Consider the following 14,184-nt stretch of genomic DNA (forward strand, 5'->3'; position numbering starts at 1 on the left):
CAGTGTTTCTGGAAAATGTTGAAAATACCAAAAATACCATGTAGTAAAATGTTGATTCATCTTAATATACACGCTTGGTTCCTATAAACATGTATTAAAGGATCACTTGACATGAGCCTTAGGCTGAAGTAGAGCTCAAGCTGTCTTCCTGTATGTAAGGAATGTATTGGAAAGCTGGAAATGCTCTGATCATGCATGATCATCTGAAAATACCAGGTAATTTAAAAACCTGTCACACTTTGCAGTTTATTAATCAACCTCTGGCAGCCTCAGTTTAGGATTGGTCAAATTGTTACAATATGATGCAATTCTTCTGTTCAGTACTAAACTGCAGAATGAGTAATGTAGGAATTACTAGACTGCAAAAAAGTGTTGACAGTATATAAGTTATGCATAAGGAAGGAATGTGTGTGTAAGCTTTTTGCAGTGGGTCTTTTGCATTAATAATCTCTCGAACATGAAGTTTTGAGCAGACCTGTGTTTGAGCCTCTAAGCCAGGGGATTTAGAGGAGTACCTGCTATAGTGGAGGTGAGTTGGTTTGCCAACTTGTGTTTCATGAGCTGAGGAACAAAGAAGTCATTGAACTGACCTATGGAAGGGATAAGGCCATGTTGGTTTAGGTTATAAAAACATGTGGGCTTTGGGATCCCAGAATCAGTTGCTTGGATATATTTCACTTACGCTTGTAATAGAAACAGTTTCCATTGCACAAATTGAACTCGAATAGTCATTTGTCACCAGCCCTTCAGTGAAGCAGAGACACCTGCTTGGCAGGAGCACCACACAGAAATGCTGAACAGCTGTAGGAACCTTGGGGTGAGAGGAGCAAGGAGAGACTTTCTGTGTTCAAGCTCTCTTGACAGTCTAGCATTAGGCTAATATTTTGCTTCAATGGTTCCTCTGTCTTCGTGCCTTGTGTGATACTTGGTACATGAAGAGAGAAGCACTACAGTTTCTTGGCTGACAGCCAACTTACTTTGGCTTGTAATGTAGCGCCTGAAGTGTAAGTGTTGATCCCTCCAGCATTTTTTAATATTATGCTATGGTGTCTACAGGCTGAGTAACACATCCAGCCAAAAAAGTTGCACAAGGAGAAGGTCAGTTGCAGGTAAAGAGCATCATTATAAACTTGTTTAAACTGGCCTGATGAACCTAGAAAGAAGTCCAATGAACTGGGAAAGCATCATTGGGCAATAGTAATAGACTTGCCTTTCTATCAGATGTTGAACAAAATAGGATATTAACTATCTAAGACAGTTTTCACAAGTCTTAAAATAATAAACTAGGATTTACATGCCCAAATAATTCTGTTGTCCTGCTTGTGGAATTGCCTTGATACGATTAGAAGGTTTGAATTTAGCCTATTCACTCTTGAAGTGCAAAGAACAAGGATTAGAAAAGAAGCAAACAGAAAACTTTGCTCTGACATATGCAACTGAGATAACTGCAGCTACTTCCAATGTAGCTGCTGTTTGAAGAGCTAATATTTGCTAAAGCAAATACTGATTAGAAACAGGTATATTTTTTTCTTCAATGAAGGACACAATGCTGCCTTAAGCAGATTTTATACTTCTTTCCAATCTACCACTAATGTAAAAATAGATAGCAGAGATGCTATTTGTTTTTTAAAGTTTTGTCTTCATGATATAAACTTGTGCTCATTAATATCAAAGATATCCACCAGAGAACAGAAAACATTCTGAGGATAATCCTGTTTCTTCCATAGACTACCAGCTCAATCACAGAAGATGCTCAATGCTCTGGCTTTAAATATAAACTAAATCAAAGTGAAGGATATGGAATATTAGAGGGGTATGAAAGAGTGGTTCTTGGGAGAAGTATGTCCTACAGCCATCTACAATCACAGCTACAACCTGTGCACAATGTTTTATGGAGTGCAAATTGACATTTGGTGCTGCAAGGCAAGCCTAATAACCTCAGCCTGGGCTTTAGCATACATAAGCAACATCAGGAGATTTCCAAACTGTTTGGATTTAAAAATTACTTAATGTTATGTTTTGGTAGAATAAGTAAATGAATGGCAACACTAATCTTCTTGTTCAAGGCAATAACACTTTTGAACTTAGATGGGCTTTTTATTGTTTTCCCATGCTAACTATTTCCAGATGGTGGTACTTTCAGGATAAAAATGTTTTAATATTTTACACACACTAAGTGACAGATGGTATCCTCTGCTGTAAATAAGTTGCTTTGTTTAGGTAAGATACTGTAGATTAAAGTAAAATGAGATAATACGACAGAATAGAACCTTCAGCATCAAATTACCCTGCCATATTCTCCTTTCAAGAAAGCCTGCAGAGAAATTACAGGGAAAAAACAAAAAGACCTAAGCAAGACAGAAACTTTTATTTTTGAAAGCCAGTTTTTTAATGCATGCACTATGAAGTGGAAAGGGGGAGAGTGGAAGAGTTCCTATGGAAAGCCTCCAAGGGATCCCTGTGGGTGATTAAGAAATGCTATTTTGTATGTTACAGTGCCTATATACAAAACTTGTAATGGAATATGTACTTCCCTCAAGAACCACTGTTTCAGAAATATTTTGAGACAAATCTCCTGAATCTTAAAATAGCCCTTTTTTTCATAGTTTTGAATCAATCCATAAGAGAGAGAAGAATAGAAAAAACCCAAAACCAGACTTCTGCCTATAAATATGTGCTTAGTTTCTTTAGCTTTCCTAAGATGCTTTGTTATGTTAGCTCTACCCACTTCTCTCCCCTGATGATTCTAGATTGCTTCTTAGGAGTTTAAGTTAGCTACTACTTGTTCCTAGACAATATGCAAGGGCAGTTAGGTCCTATAATAAATGACATTCTGACCCTAGTTTAGAGAGTCATGAATATAACCTTAATGAAATTAGTAATGCCCTGAAAGCTTCTCCCCAGAAAGTCGTATCACTCCCTCCCTGCTGTATTTCATGTGTTGCTTCTCTTGTGACTGTGATGTTCCTGTGGCACACAACTGTAGCAGTGCAGTCCAGGTGGCTTTCAAAGCACCCAGGGCAAGTCTCAATGCCAGAGTTCAAAAAGCAGCACTGTGCTTTCCCCTGCAGTGGCAGACCCTCAGGAGGGGGTGTGACTGCCTGGGTACATGTGGAGCTTCCAGAGCAGGCAGGCAGGGACTGAGGAGGTGCTGCTTGGGCCACTCAGCACTTACATCATGTCTGTCAGGGACTGTAAAGGGCCTTTATGAGGCTGCCTATGACTTGTTGCAGGGTGGGCTTGGCTGATGGTGTTTATTTTTGCAAATATTTCAAGACCCTGGCTTTACTTTCTTTCAGTGTATAACAGCATGGTCTGGATCTTAATCAGACCTTCAGCTCAAGCCTGTTTTATGTCAGAAATGCTATTGATCGCATGGTCCTTGATGCTGTTGACCAAGACATCCCTACTAGAGCTAAAATTTATTTCTCGTTCTCAAAAACAGAGCCAAGACTTTACAGCCTGACAAATGGATTTCCAGGGAAATCTTTAGGTCAGCTAACCAGTGGGTGAGGAAAGGGGAAGGAGTGAGCCAGGGGGTTAAACATGCATATCAGTGCTCCCATCCAAAGCAGCTGCAACCATATAGTCTTCACAAGCCTGCCTGTGGCTGCCTGGAAAGCCTGAGCCTCAGTGTGATCTCACTAAGGCAACTATTACACCCACTAGCTTACAAAGAGAACTTATGAGAAAGAAACACGTGCTTACAGATGGAGGGTGGATATAGCCTTTTCCTGAACAAAATGTGAACTCTGTCAATGGAAAAAAACACACAGGATCATGCTGAAAGGCAGACATGGCAAATAAAGAAATTATATTCTTGGTGCTGGCACTACTTCACAAGGCAACTTGGCTCTTACTCTGAGAACTTTAAAACTTCATGTCAAGTGATGGATAGGAGTATGGTCTCTGTCTGACTCTTCTCCCCAAAAATGCTGCATCTGTGCTCAAAAATTAAAAAAATCAGATAGAGATGTGAGCTGCATATTTGAATGCTGACTGGCTGGGGAAGATTAACTCATTTTCCAGCAGCTTGATGCATTAGTCACCTACAAAATAAAAGAGCCATCGATAGAGAAAACAGCTGCTGTGCTGCAGGTGAGAGCAGAATCACCAGCTTAGTGCAGGCACATCTGTGCTGTCTAGACTGTCAGGGTAACACAAGCATTGCATAGGTTATGCAGATGATTTTGCTATTTGAAATTATATTGGCTCTGCTATAAACCTGTCAAAACTGTCAAGAGAGGTCTCAGGAGAAACTGCGTTTTCCTAGGAGGCAGCTGGATTTGGTTCAAATCTCAGTTCTTTCAGCCATCCTCTTGCACACTGACTTTCTTCCCATTCTTTTTTTGGAAAGGGACCAGGCCTTCTGTGTATGCAGAACCTGGGTCCAGGTTCCAAGATTGCTGAAAATTATAAATAATATGACCTTAGTTGCCGTGTAACAAATTTGTATGATAATTTATAGCTGTTCTGCAATTGTAATTCAGCCTACATTGAACCCACAAAATTTGGCTGTGCCTCAGTGACTCAGCTTTCTAAGCCTCTGTCAGGTCTGGAGCAGCAGTTTAAATGAGATGACTGTGGCCATTACTGCTATTTGGGTAACCCTCTCATTCCAGTATATTTTGAGACAAAATTTCTTGAATTAGCTCAAAACCAGCTGTGTAGGTTAGCCTTGCTCACCAATGGGAACCATTTTTGTCAGAGGTACAAGAAGATAGGTAAATGTGGCAGGTAAATTTCATGCCCCAGCTCATCCAGATGGTTTTGGCACAGAAGCAGGATGCCATGCAGTGCAGGCTGGTGAGAGGTGACAACTTTCAGGAGGGGTTTGGTGCAGAGGAGAGCTGTCACAAGAAACTGAGGGGTGGAACTGCTGCTGGTATAGGTAGACCTTGAAGATTATATGGGTCTACAGGCTAGTCCACGTCAGGACTTTTTTCAGAAATACCCTTCCTTAAAGGAACATTGCCTTTGCTTCTGACATCAAAGGCAGCTGGTCCACTAAGCAAATGTTGAGCAAGATTATTATCATGTGCTTCACAGAAGAGGGTCCTTATAACTCAGTGGATAAAGAACTGGGAAGACACTGCTACGATTCCTTTTTCTCCCTGAAGAAGCTGAACCACAAACTCCACACTGTGAACTCCCTGTAGCTCCTGTCTCCCTGGACCCAGCACAGCAAATCTACTTCTGCTGCCAGAAGCTAGGGCCTTTGTAGGTAAAGCCCAGAGTGACAGCAGAGGAGTGTGGCTAAGGGGCTTGAACTCAGCTCCCAAAGTAAACCTCCAGCCTACTTTCTCTTTCTGAAAATAAACTATGCAACTGCAGGATCTGTGAGAGGCTACAGTTTTACTAGTGGAAAATTCTAGGCAAAACCCTATAAAATAAATGAAGCAATTCCAGTAGAAGTAGGTGCAAGCACTGAAATTAGTCTCTGGAGCCATAAAGGCCACAGAGCTAAAGCTACCATGTTACAATGCATGGGAGGAAGCACTTATCCACAGGAGGTGGAGAGAAGGAAAGGTCAAGCACTCTAGCAGACATGAAAGATTTTATGTTTAAATTTCTGGAAAGCTTTTCTTCAAAATATGGGTTTGCCAAGTATCTTGTTTCCTGATTCAAACGAATCTATTTTTTCCCTATCACATTAGTTTTACTTAAGCTGTTAGTCAAGAGGGAAAATCCAAATCTCAACTTATATTTACATGGGGGAAAAGATGAATTTTAAAAAAAGCATGTTGACTATTAAGTTACGCCTGTGTAACTGCCATAAAAATGTGCAATATGTATGCCAAGAGACTCTGGGGTAACACTGAATGCCAAAAGAGGGGTTACTCCATTTTAGACATCTCATTTTCAAATCAGGTGGAACTTTCTGCTAATTCTCAGCATAGGAATTTCTGTCTTTTGTGGGGGTTTTGGATGTGTATTTGTTACATATAAAGGCGATCCACACACTTTTGGTTGGACTGTATTTTATGATCTTACTCAAGTAAGAAAGCAGTAAATCAAAGTTGCCTTCAGTATGTTAGCAAACGAAAGAGCAGGAGTACAACAACACCTGTTTCTCCATGGACTGTGGAGCTCAGTAGGTTATTGCTAGCAAACACCTTGGGGGATGCTACAGTCAAACTGAATTTCAAAAAGACAGTCATACTACAAACTGAATCCTTCAGGGTGGTGTGTGCATATCTTCTCCCTTTGATGTAGGGCCTACACTTCTGGAAATCTGTTAAAAAACCCTCAGTTTTTGTAAGATTAATGCCATAAGGAGTCTGGATTGCAAGGAGAATATCAGGAAATTTGAAAATACAATCCTTTGGACAGAATTTTTCTCTACACTTGTAGTTTCTGACCCTGTGACTAGGCCCATGAGTACTGTTTCTTTTATTTCTGTGATTATCAAAGTCCATGCCACACTGAAGTCTGCTACACAACCTTAATAATTGTGATTTTTGAGCAATGGTATATTATGCAAATAATTAAAAAATAGGTGCTTCAAAGTCATTCTTGGTCTGCTTCTGGGTTACTAGAAGAAATGAATCAGAGATTAACAAAACCCTGGCATCTAGAGCAGGCCAAATTTCACGTTTCAGGCTGATTTCAGTGCTCAAAAAAAATTGTCTTTCTCATTTTGTTCCAGTTTTTGTTTTACTAAATTTAAATAAAGAGTAGTTGAACAGTGATTCCAAAACTGTAGAAGTGAGGTCAAAACAAATCCTGGTGTCTTTTGTATTTTGAAACAAACATGCTAAATTTAATCAGCTACTAAACCCAAATACTTACATACTGGTAAATACCAGTAAAAGTATTTGTGATATAAAAACAGTGCTTAGACTCACATTCAATGATACTTTTATTTACACATATTTTCCTATTTCTGCCATATTCTCAGGAGTGCTCAGAACCAGTTTTGGCTCCAGCATAAATTGCTGAAGTTATTTATTTATTTTTGCTTATTAAGTGTGCACTAAACACTGTATAAAGACCTATTTCTACAAATTACTGAGAATAGATGTTTTCTTTGTATCTAATTCCTTGATTATGTTGCACAAGAAGTCACGATTGCACTGCAAGGGAACACAAAGGAAATCTATACATGCTGGAGGTCTTGCCCCTGACTGAAATTCTAATCATCTGCTTGACGTCATGGAATTTTACAAAGGTTTAACCAATGTCAGCTCCTGCCTTTTTCTTCTTAATGCTGTTTGCTTCATATCTGCATTTAATCTGTGGTTAAACAAATCAGAATTTATGGAGTTTACACCACAAATTGAGAAGTTTCTTCTCTTGTCTTCTTGTCCACATACAGAGTACTTGCTAATAGAGCTGGTGCTTATCTAACACACTTACTCACTATGCCTTCTGAACAAATAAAGATATGAATCCAAAGGCAAAAAATTTCCATAGAATAGCTAGTGCCGTGTATCTTGTGTGTTTTGCAATAAGAAACATAAAAATGTTGATAAAGATCTTACAGGAAGAATGAAGAGGACTCTCATCCCTGCCTGGGAAGTATTTAAGAGGGATAAATGTAAACCCCTACATTAGAACAAGAATAATCAGCTGCATAAATATAGGGTGGAAAACAAGTGGCTGGTGGAATTTCTTCTTAAAAGAGCCCATGAAACATACTGAATCACAAGCTAAGCAGAAGTCAACACTATCATGCTGTTGTGAAAAAAGCAAACAATCCTGAGATTTCTAACCAGGAGTAGATCCTGCAAGATGTGTGAAATAAGCCCGTTCTGTGCTGTGCTCAACAACAGTAGGGCTTCATCTGAAATACTGTGTCTAGTTTAGGCACTGCACACCAAGAAGAACACGAACCACTTGAGAATTCAAATATTATTGATGAGGAGGAGAAATTTAGTATGACAGAAGTTGCACAGACTGAGGTGGTGTAGCATCAAGAACAAAATGGTCAGAAAGGGACATGATATTCCTCCCGAATGAAAGGCTCTTTGAAAAGGAAGGGGAAGAATGTCAATGCCCATGTGCCATGGATTACTTATGTATTAGAAAGGGGCCTTTTAGACCCTGCCCACTTTCCCATATTGTTCTTCGTTTGAAACATGGAAGTATTCAGAAAGAAACGCAATGGCACAATTGCCATTAGCGTAACAATGATTGAGAAGTATCTCCCTGTAAATATTATACAGGGCAACAGACAGTGATAAAAAGTGAAGGTCAGAACACTGCTAGTGGGTGAAGGTGAGCGTATGCAGTTGTAACAGAAGAGCCATGTATAAAATCCAACTACAGCTGTAAGTACAGGAGATGCTGCTGGACCTTGTCTTGTAGAAGAATAAGAGAAAAATCATGTGGTAGCCACCATGTGTTGCCAGTCATAAAAAAAAGCTGATACAATCCTTGGATACGTGTACAAAGAGAAGAATTTTAACTACTTCTGCATCTGGGAATGGAATGACTGCTGCTATACTCAGTCTAGTGAGTACAAGTCAGGATTAATATTGCAACTTGGAGAAAGTTCAAAAAATTGTCAAGAGAATGATTCGGGTGTTGAGAAAAAACCCATCCTACTTTACTTGTGGATAAGAGATGGCTAAATTACTCTTTTAAAATCCTTAATAGTTTAGGCAGGAAGAATTGATAACGGGCTCTTCAGCAGATGAATGTATGACCCATGTGTGTCAGCACACTAATTTTTTTGTTTCCTTGATACCAGTTTTCAAACAGATTATGTTCTTTGGCCTGAATCAAAAGGCTGCTAGGTGCACACCAGAGGTAGGACATGGAAACCAGCAGGCAGAAGGTGATGGATTACTGGAGAGGAGAAAAAACAAGACCGATCTTTTCTGGCAGCAGTGCAGACATCTGTGAGATTAAAGTAACCACATAAAAATGGCCTAGGATACCTTCTTATGCATCACAGGGAGTTTAGAGCAAAGGCTAACCTAGCATTCTGGATTAATGAGGCCAGACATTTACAGTCTGGTGAAGCTGAGGCAAAAGGTCCTTTTCTAGAGTTCTCCTCCATAGGAGTGCTAAATAACATTGATAGAATGCATTAGTTTGAGCATGTACCTCCCTTGTTACCCTATATACATAACCTTTCTTAAATATTTTTGAAGTGTCCAGCTTTATTATGACTTGTTCAAAGCAAAATTTCTTGCGAATGTCAAACACCTAACAATAGCAAACAGTAAGGTTTTGTTTGAAAAAAATATAGTCACAAAGAAAAAAAGGAAAACTAAGATACGCTTCTGTCTGAAAATAAATTTGCCAGATGTTACCATTTTCCAGCAAATTGAGTTCACCCTCAGTGGGCCACACGTATAGACATAAATAAGACTCCACCAATTATCTTTTCTATCATGCTTTTCAGGGATTATTTTGCCTCCACAAGATGCACAGACACTTTATGAGCCAGAATCTCTGGTCCAGTCAAGTCAGGTTCTAGGCAAGACTGATGGGTAGAGCTAAGGTAGGTTTGAATGACATTCAAAGTCCTCGAGTGCTGCAACTCCCCAGGATACAGGCCAATACCTGAATTAAACAACAGACGTTCATTCTAACTGATGTGTGGTTTCCCACAGTCCTGAAGTCCAAATATTTAATCTGTGCTGGAAAAAACTTCACCCTAAAAATCCCATGATAAATAATGGATTCTCCTGCAGCTCAACTGGAATAGACTGCTCAGTGCAATCTATTTTTGTAAAAGGACAAATGGAGCCAACTGAGTGATTTCACTGGCTAGTGACTTCTTTGAAATAGTTTATCACATACATGAAAATACACTGCATTGCCTCACTTCAGAAGTCATCTTTGCTTTCATTTTAATTAAGTTGAAATATTTATGTTGATAATTAAACTCCAGGATGTGTGAATTCAGTGGCATCATGGAAACCATTGTATATTAACTGGTTTTGTACCCAAATATATCTGCATATGCCCATCCAGGAAGGCAGCACTGGAGAAGTTAATCACACCTGTGCAATATTTAAAGGTTGACCCACAGGTATTTAAGAGTTGTGTAAGACTCCTAGTTCAACCTCTTCATCTCCATCAGGCATATTGCGCTTGTGTCTGTTTGACACACACACATCTAAATCTAAATCCACATCACATATAGGAGATTTAAGTTCTTCAGACTTTAATGAGTGTCATTAAAATAAGAAATCCACAAAACAAACTCAAGCATTAATGTTGATTGCTAGACTGTGCCAGCATTTCACAACAGCTACATATGTGGGAGATTCAACATTTTTGCACCCCTCCTCCTGCAGGCACAGCTGAGGACTGTTCAGATGCTCTCATCCACAGCTATATTAGGCACATGTCTCAAGTGGAGAAGCAGCTTTATAAGTTATACTCCAGACAATGGAGGCTTAGACATATAACTCACTGGACTGATGCATTCTTGTGTTGTCTATTCATTTAGCATTGTACAGAACAAATGCGTATCTTTGGTCTCCAGCTGAAATGTAACTGTTCTCAAAGAATATTGTTTTATCACTCAGCTACATGCAAGTAGGGCCAGTTGGGAAGAGTAATGGGATGAATATTTTTTCTTGGAATGAGGGGTGAGTTCTAATGGGCTGGACATTGCTCCTCTTCTTTTTACACATACCTATTATTCAATTCCCCTTGTTTGGCTTTTCTGACACAGAGCCTAAAATAAATCAAGAGGCAGTGGTGTTCCTAGATCTCCTAAAATATGATTTTAAGTTTACAGTCAACCTTATGAGTTGAAGTTTCTGGGCTTATATGTTTTTACGATTCCTTTCTGACCCTCTCTGACCTACTGCAGAAGGTCACATTAATAGTCTTATAATCAGGTTTCATTGCCAATATAATTCTCAAGGTGCTTTCAGGTGATCTCAGGAATGTTATATCCTTGTTACAGTGCAGAACTGTGATTCAAAGTACCTAAGTGTTAGTTTTTACACTCTCACTAGTTAAGAGGAGAATAGTGGCTATACCTCCAAGCCAGTCCAAAGAGAGTTTCTACTTTTTAAAAAAACGAGGACAGTACTGTTGACCTTCATTACTCTCTGTTACTGAGACAATAAAAGCTAAATGACTGCAACTCAGAATTTACTCTCACTACAGTTGTATGTGACAGCTGGATGTACATGTCTTCTATCAAGAAGGTAAGTACTCCAGAAAACTTGCATCCTTAAGGAGTTAAGAAGATATGGCACAGTATAACGTGTCAAGTAAAATAAAATTGTGATGGAGTAACTTCCTCTACCTGCCATATCTGATGATTTCTAGTAGCTGTCTGGGAAAGGGAGCCCAGGTTGATCCTCTTTTCTGACTAGATGCCTTTGCAATTCACTGGTAAATGGTCTCTTCCAAGTTACCAGATCTCTAAAAGCATGAATAAAGGAAATGTGAGTGATATAAATACTCTCCACACAGGAAGTATTAAGTTCCAAGATTCAGTTCAGAAGTATATGAGCCTAAAATGTCCTTTAATTTTTATGATTTCTCAGTGTGCACATATTTAATGTCCTGGACTACTCATACCTTGTTTATAGCTACAGTAGGTACTCTTTAGTGAATTTATTATGCAGATCCCTAGAAAAAAGTAGGAATGACACAGGAAGACAGTGGTGAAAAACCAAGTCCAAAATATTTAGGATTAAAGAAGATTGATACAAAAAGGCAAAACCAGTTTCCTCATTAAGCAAAAAAAGATTCAGAACAACTGGTTAAAAGTTTCTAAAGCCACTTCCCAATTCTGGAAACATTATAGACTAAGAATAGAAGGAGAGTCAGATCTTAGACAAAATTAACTACTTTGACTGTGAGCAAAATTAATATCTGTTCAGTGGCCCTCGAGAAGAAAATAATTCATATAAAAATTGGGACAGAACAATTACCACCTCAGATTTTCTTGCTGCTCTGAAAAATGAAATAAAAAACAAAACGAAAATACAGTCCTGCTACTTATAAACTTACCACTAATTATGTTCAACTAAGTTGCATTCAGCAACGAGTGTCCTGTCATCGCAAGTGGGCATGACTTACTGCAGGCACTTGTTTCATATAAAAATCTTCCAGACATCCTAGAAAGTTTATTGTTAAGGCTTCTGAATTGACCTAGAAGTTACAGCTTATACACAGAGTTGTTCACATCTCTGCAGATACCAGTATTTAATTTTTAAACTGAAATGTAGCCAGAAGCCTTAAACTCCAGCCACAAGATTGAAGCTCTCTTTTCATTACTTCTCTCCCTATCTATAGTTGATATTTTGTTTTGCAGAAACAGTGTTCATAGTTTATGGGCTGACATCATATCTTGCCATAGCTTTCCCTTCTCTAGACTAAACAATGCCAATTCCTTCCACCCTCCCTCATGCTGCCTTCTAGACTGTTGCTCATTCTTTTTACTTCTCTCTGGACTGTCTCCAGGGTGTCTACAGTTTTCTTCAAGCATGGTGCCCAAAACAGTACTGCTTGCTACTGGAGAGTGTCAAGGAGAGTGGAAGAAGCACTTTACACACCCAGCATAAAACGTTTGTACTCCAGAAGATGTATGTTCAGAGTCCTTCCTTGTGAAAACTGGATTCAGGTATAAATTTGTGAGCAGGGTCCTAAGGCCAGAAATTTGCAAATATGTCTTCTCCTTTATTACAAGGCATGCCAGCAAATTGGAGTAAGCTCTGATTTACTGTGCAAAATGGTCCCTATTTTCAGACCCTCAAGGAGGCTCACAAGGTTTTCAGATATGGATGGCAATTATCCTATTTTGTGTTTAATTAATGTAGCAATAAACATTACCCAGCTTTCTAGACACAGGTAGTGAATTGAATTTGTGAGAGCCCTGCCCACAAGGAACACACAGAGCACCCAAGCCTTCTGAGCTGTGCACTGTTACACCTTATAAAGCCCTGTTACTTCTCTGTACCTTTAGGCTGAAAGTTTCATGAATTGAATACCTGTTAATTGGAATTCACAATTAGCTCTAAAAGTTTACAGGGAGCAATGTGTTATTTACTATTTATATTTGGTTATGAAAATAATCTTAGTTAATGCTCTAGTCTAGTGTAGTTTAAATATTCATTCTGATAATTAGTAACAGTTCCCCTACTCCTTGTTGTGTTGCCTTAAATTGTGCTGTATTTTTTGAAGAGGATTTGGAAGAGATCTTAATGAGATTTTTTACCAGAATTTGAAGGATTTTCTTTTCAAATACTTACCAGAGGTCAGTGGTCTATAACACTTGGTACTGGGCAAACATGAAACAAATTCAGCAAGTTCAGCTGGTGTTGTTAAACATTTGTGTTGATCCACAGAAGTCAGCGAGTCCCAGGTAAAAGAACTTTCTCAGTCATCTAATCTCACAGTCTTTTAGTGCTTAATTATAGCTGCTTAACTACATGGGAAAAGAAAAGTGGGGCTGCACATCAAAAATTGTCCTTTGCTACAGAGGAGGAGAGGTAGAATAAATATATTTTAAATTATGGTTCCACTTTCATGCCATCACTACGAAGCAAGCCTAAAATTTAAAAGAGTGAATGAAAAGACAAGTTCATAGCTGTGAAGTTCAGTAGACCGTGATCCCTTGAAGACAAATAACAATGTCAGTGAACTAACTTCAAGGTTTAGTAAATAAGATTAGAATAATAATCTATAACCTGGGAAACTACAGAAATCTTCAGTGGACTGTTTTGAAGACAGACCAAACAATCACTACTTCTGGGGAAATTGCTACTGCAGATTACTGTAACTTTTCCAAAACATTCACAAAATTCCTTCTCACTCCTTGTCACTCTTGGCTTAAAAAGCAGATAAGCAGAAGGCATTTTGCTGGTTTAATATATAAATAAATCAAAATTCTGGCTTGGGCAAAGAAGAGAAGCCTTTCATGTTGTTTTTGCTGAGGAAATAATACAATAGCAGCCAAAAAAAAAAAAACCCAAGCCTGAAAAAAACCCCAACGAACACCAAAACTACACTTTGACTACCATAACTTACCTGTTATGCAAAGATTTTATGTGTTTTAAAGAATTGTTTGAAAAAGAAACCTGAGGATTTGCAAAAGAGCAGTAGGACAAATACAGTGATATTTATATGTAGTTTGTATTTATTCAGCTAAGCACTGCCAGTAGGTATGCATTTTTTTTTTCTTCTTCAAAGCCAGCTGAAATTTGACTTAAAAACACTGACCAGAACATAGGAGCATCATATTCTTTCATGTCTGAA

Source organism: Sylvia atricapilla, chromosome 3 (genome assembly GCF_009819655.1).
Source record: "Sylvia atricapilla isolate bSylAtr1 chromosome 3, bSylAtr1.pri, whole genome shotgun sequence".
Classification (NCBI taxonomy): domain Eukaryota; kingdom Metazoa; phylum Chordata; class Aves; order Passeriformes; family Sylviidae; genus Sylvia; species Sylvia atricapilla.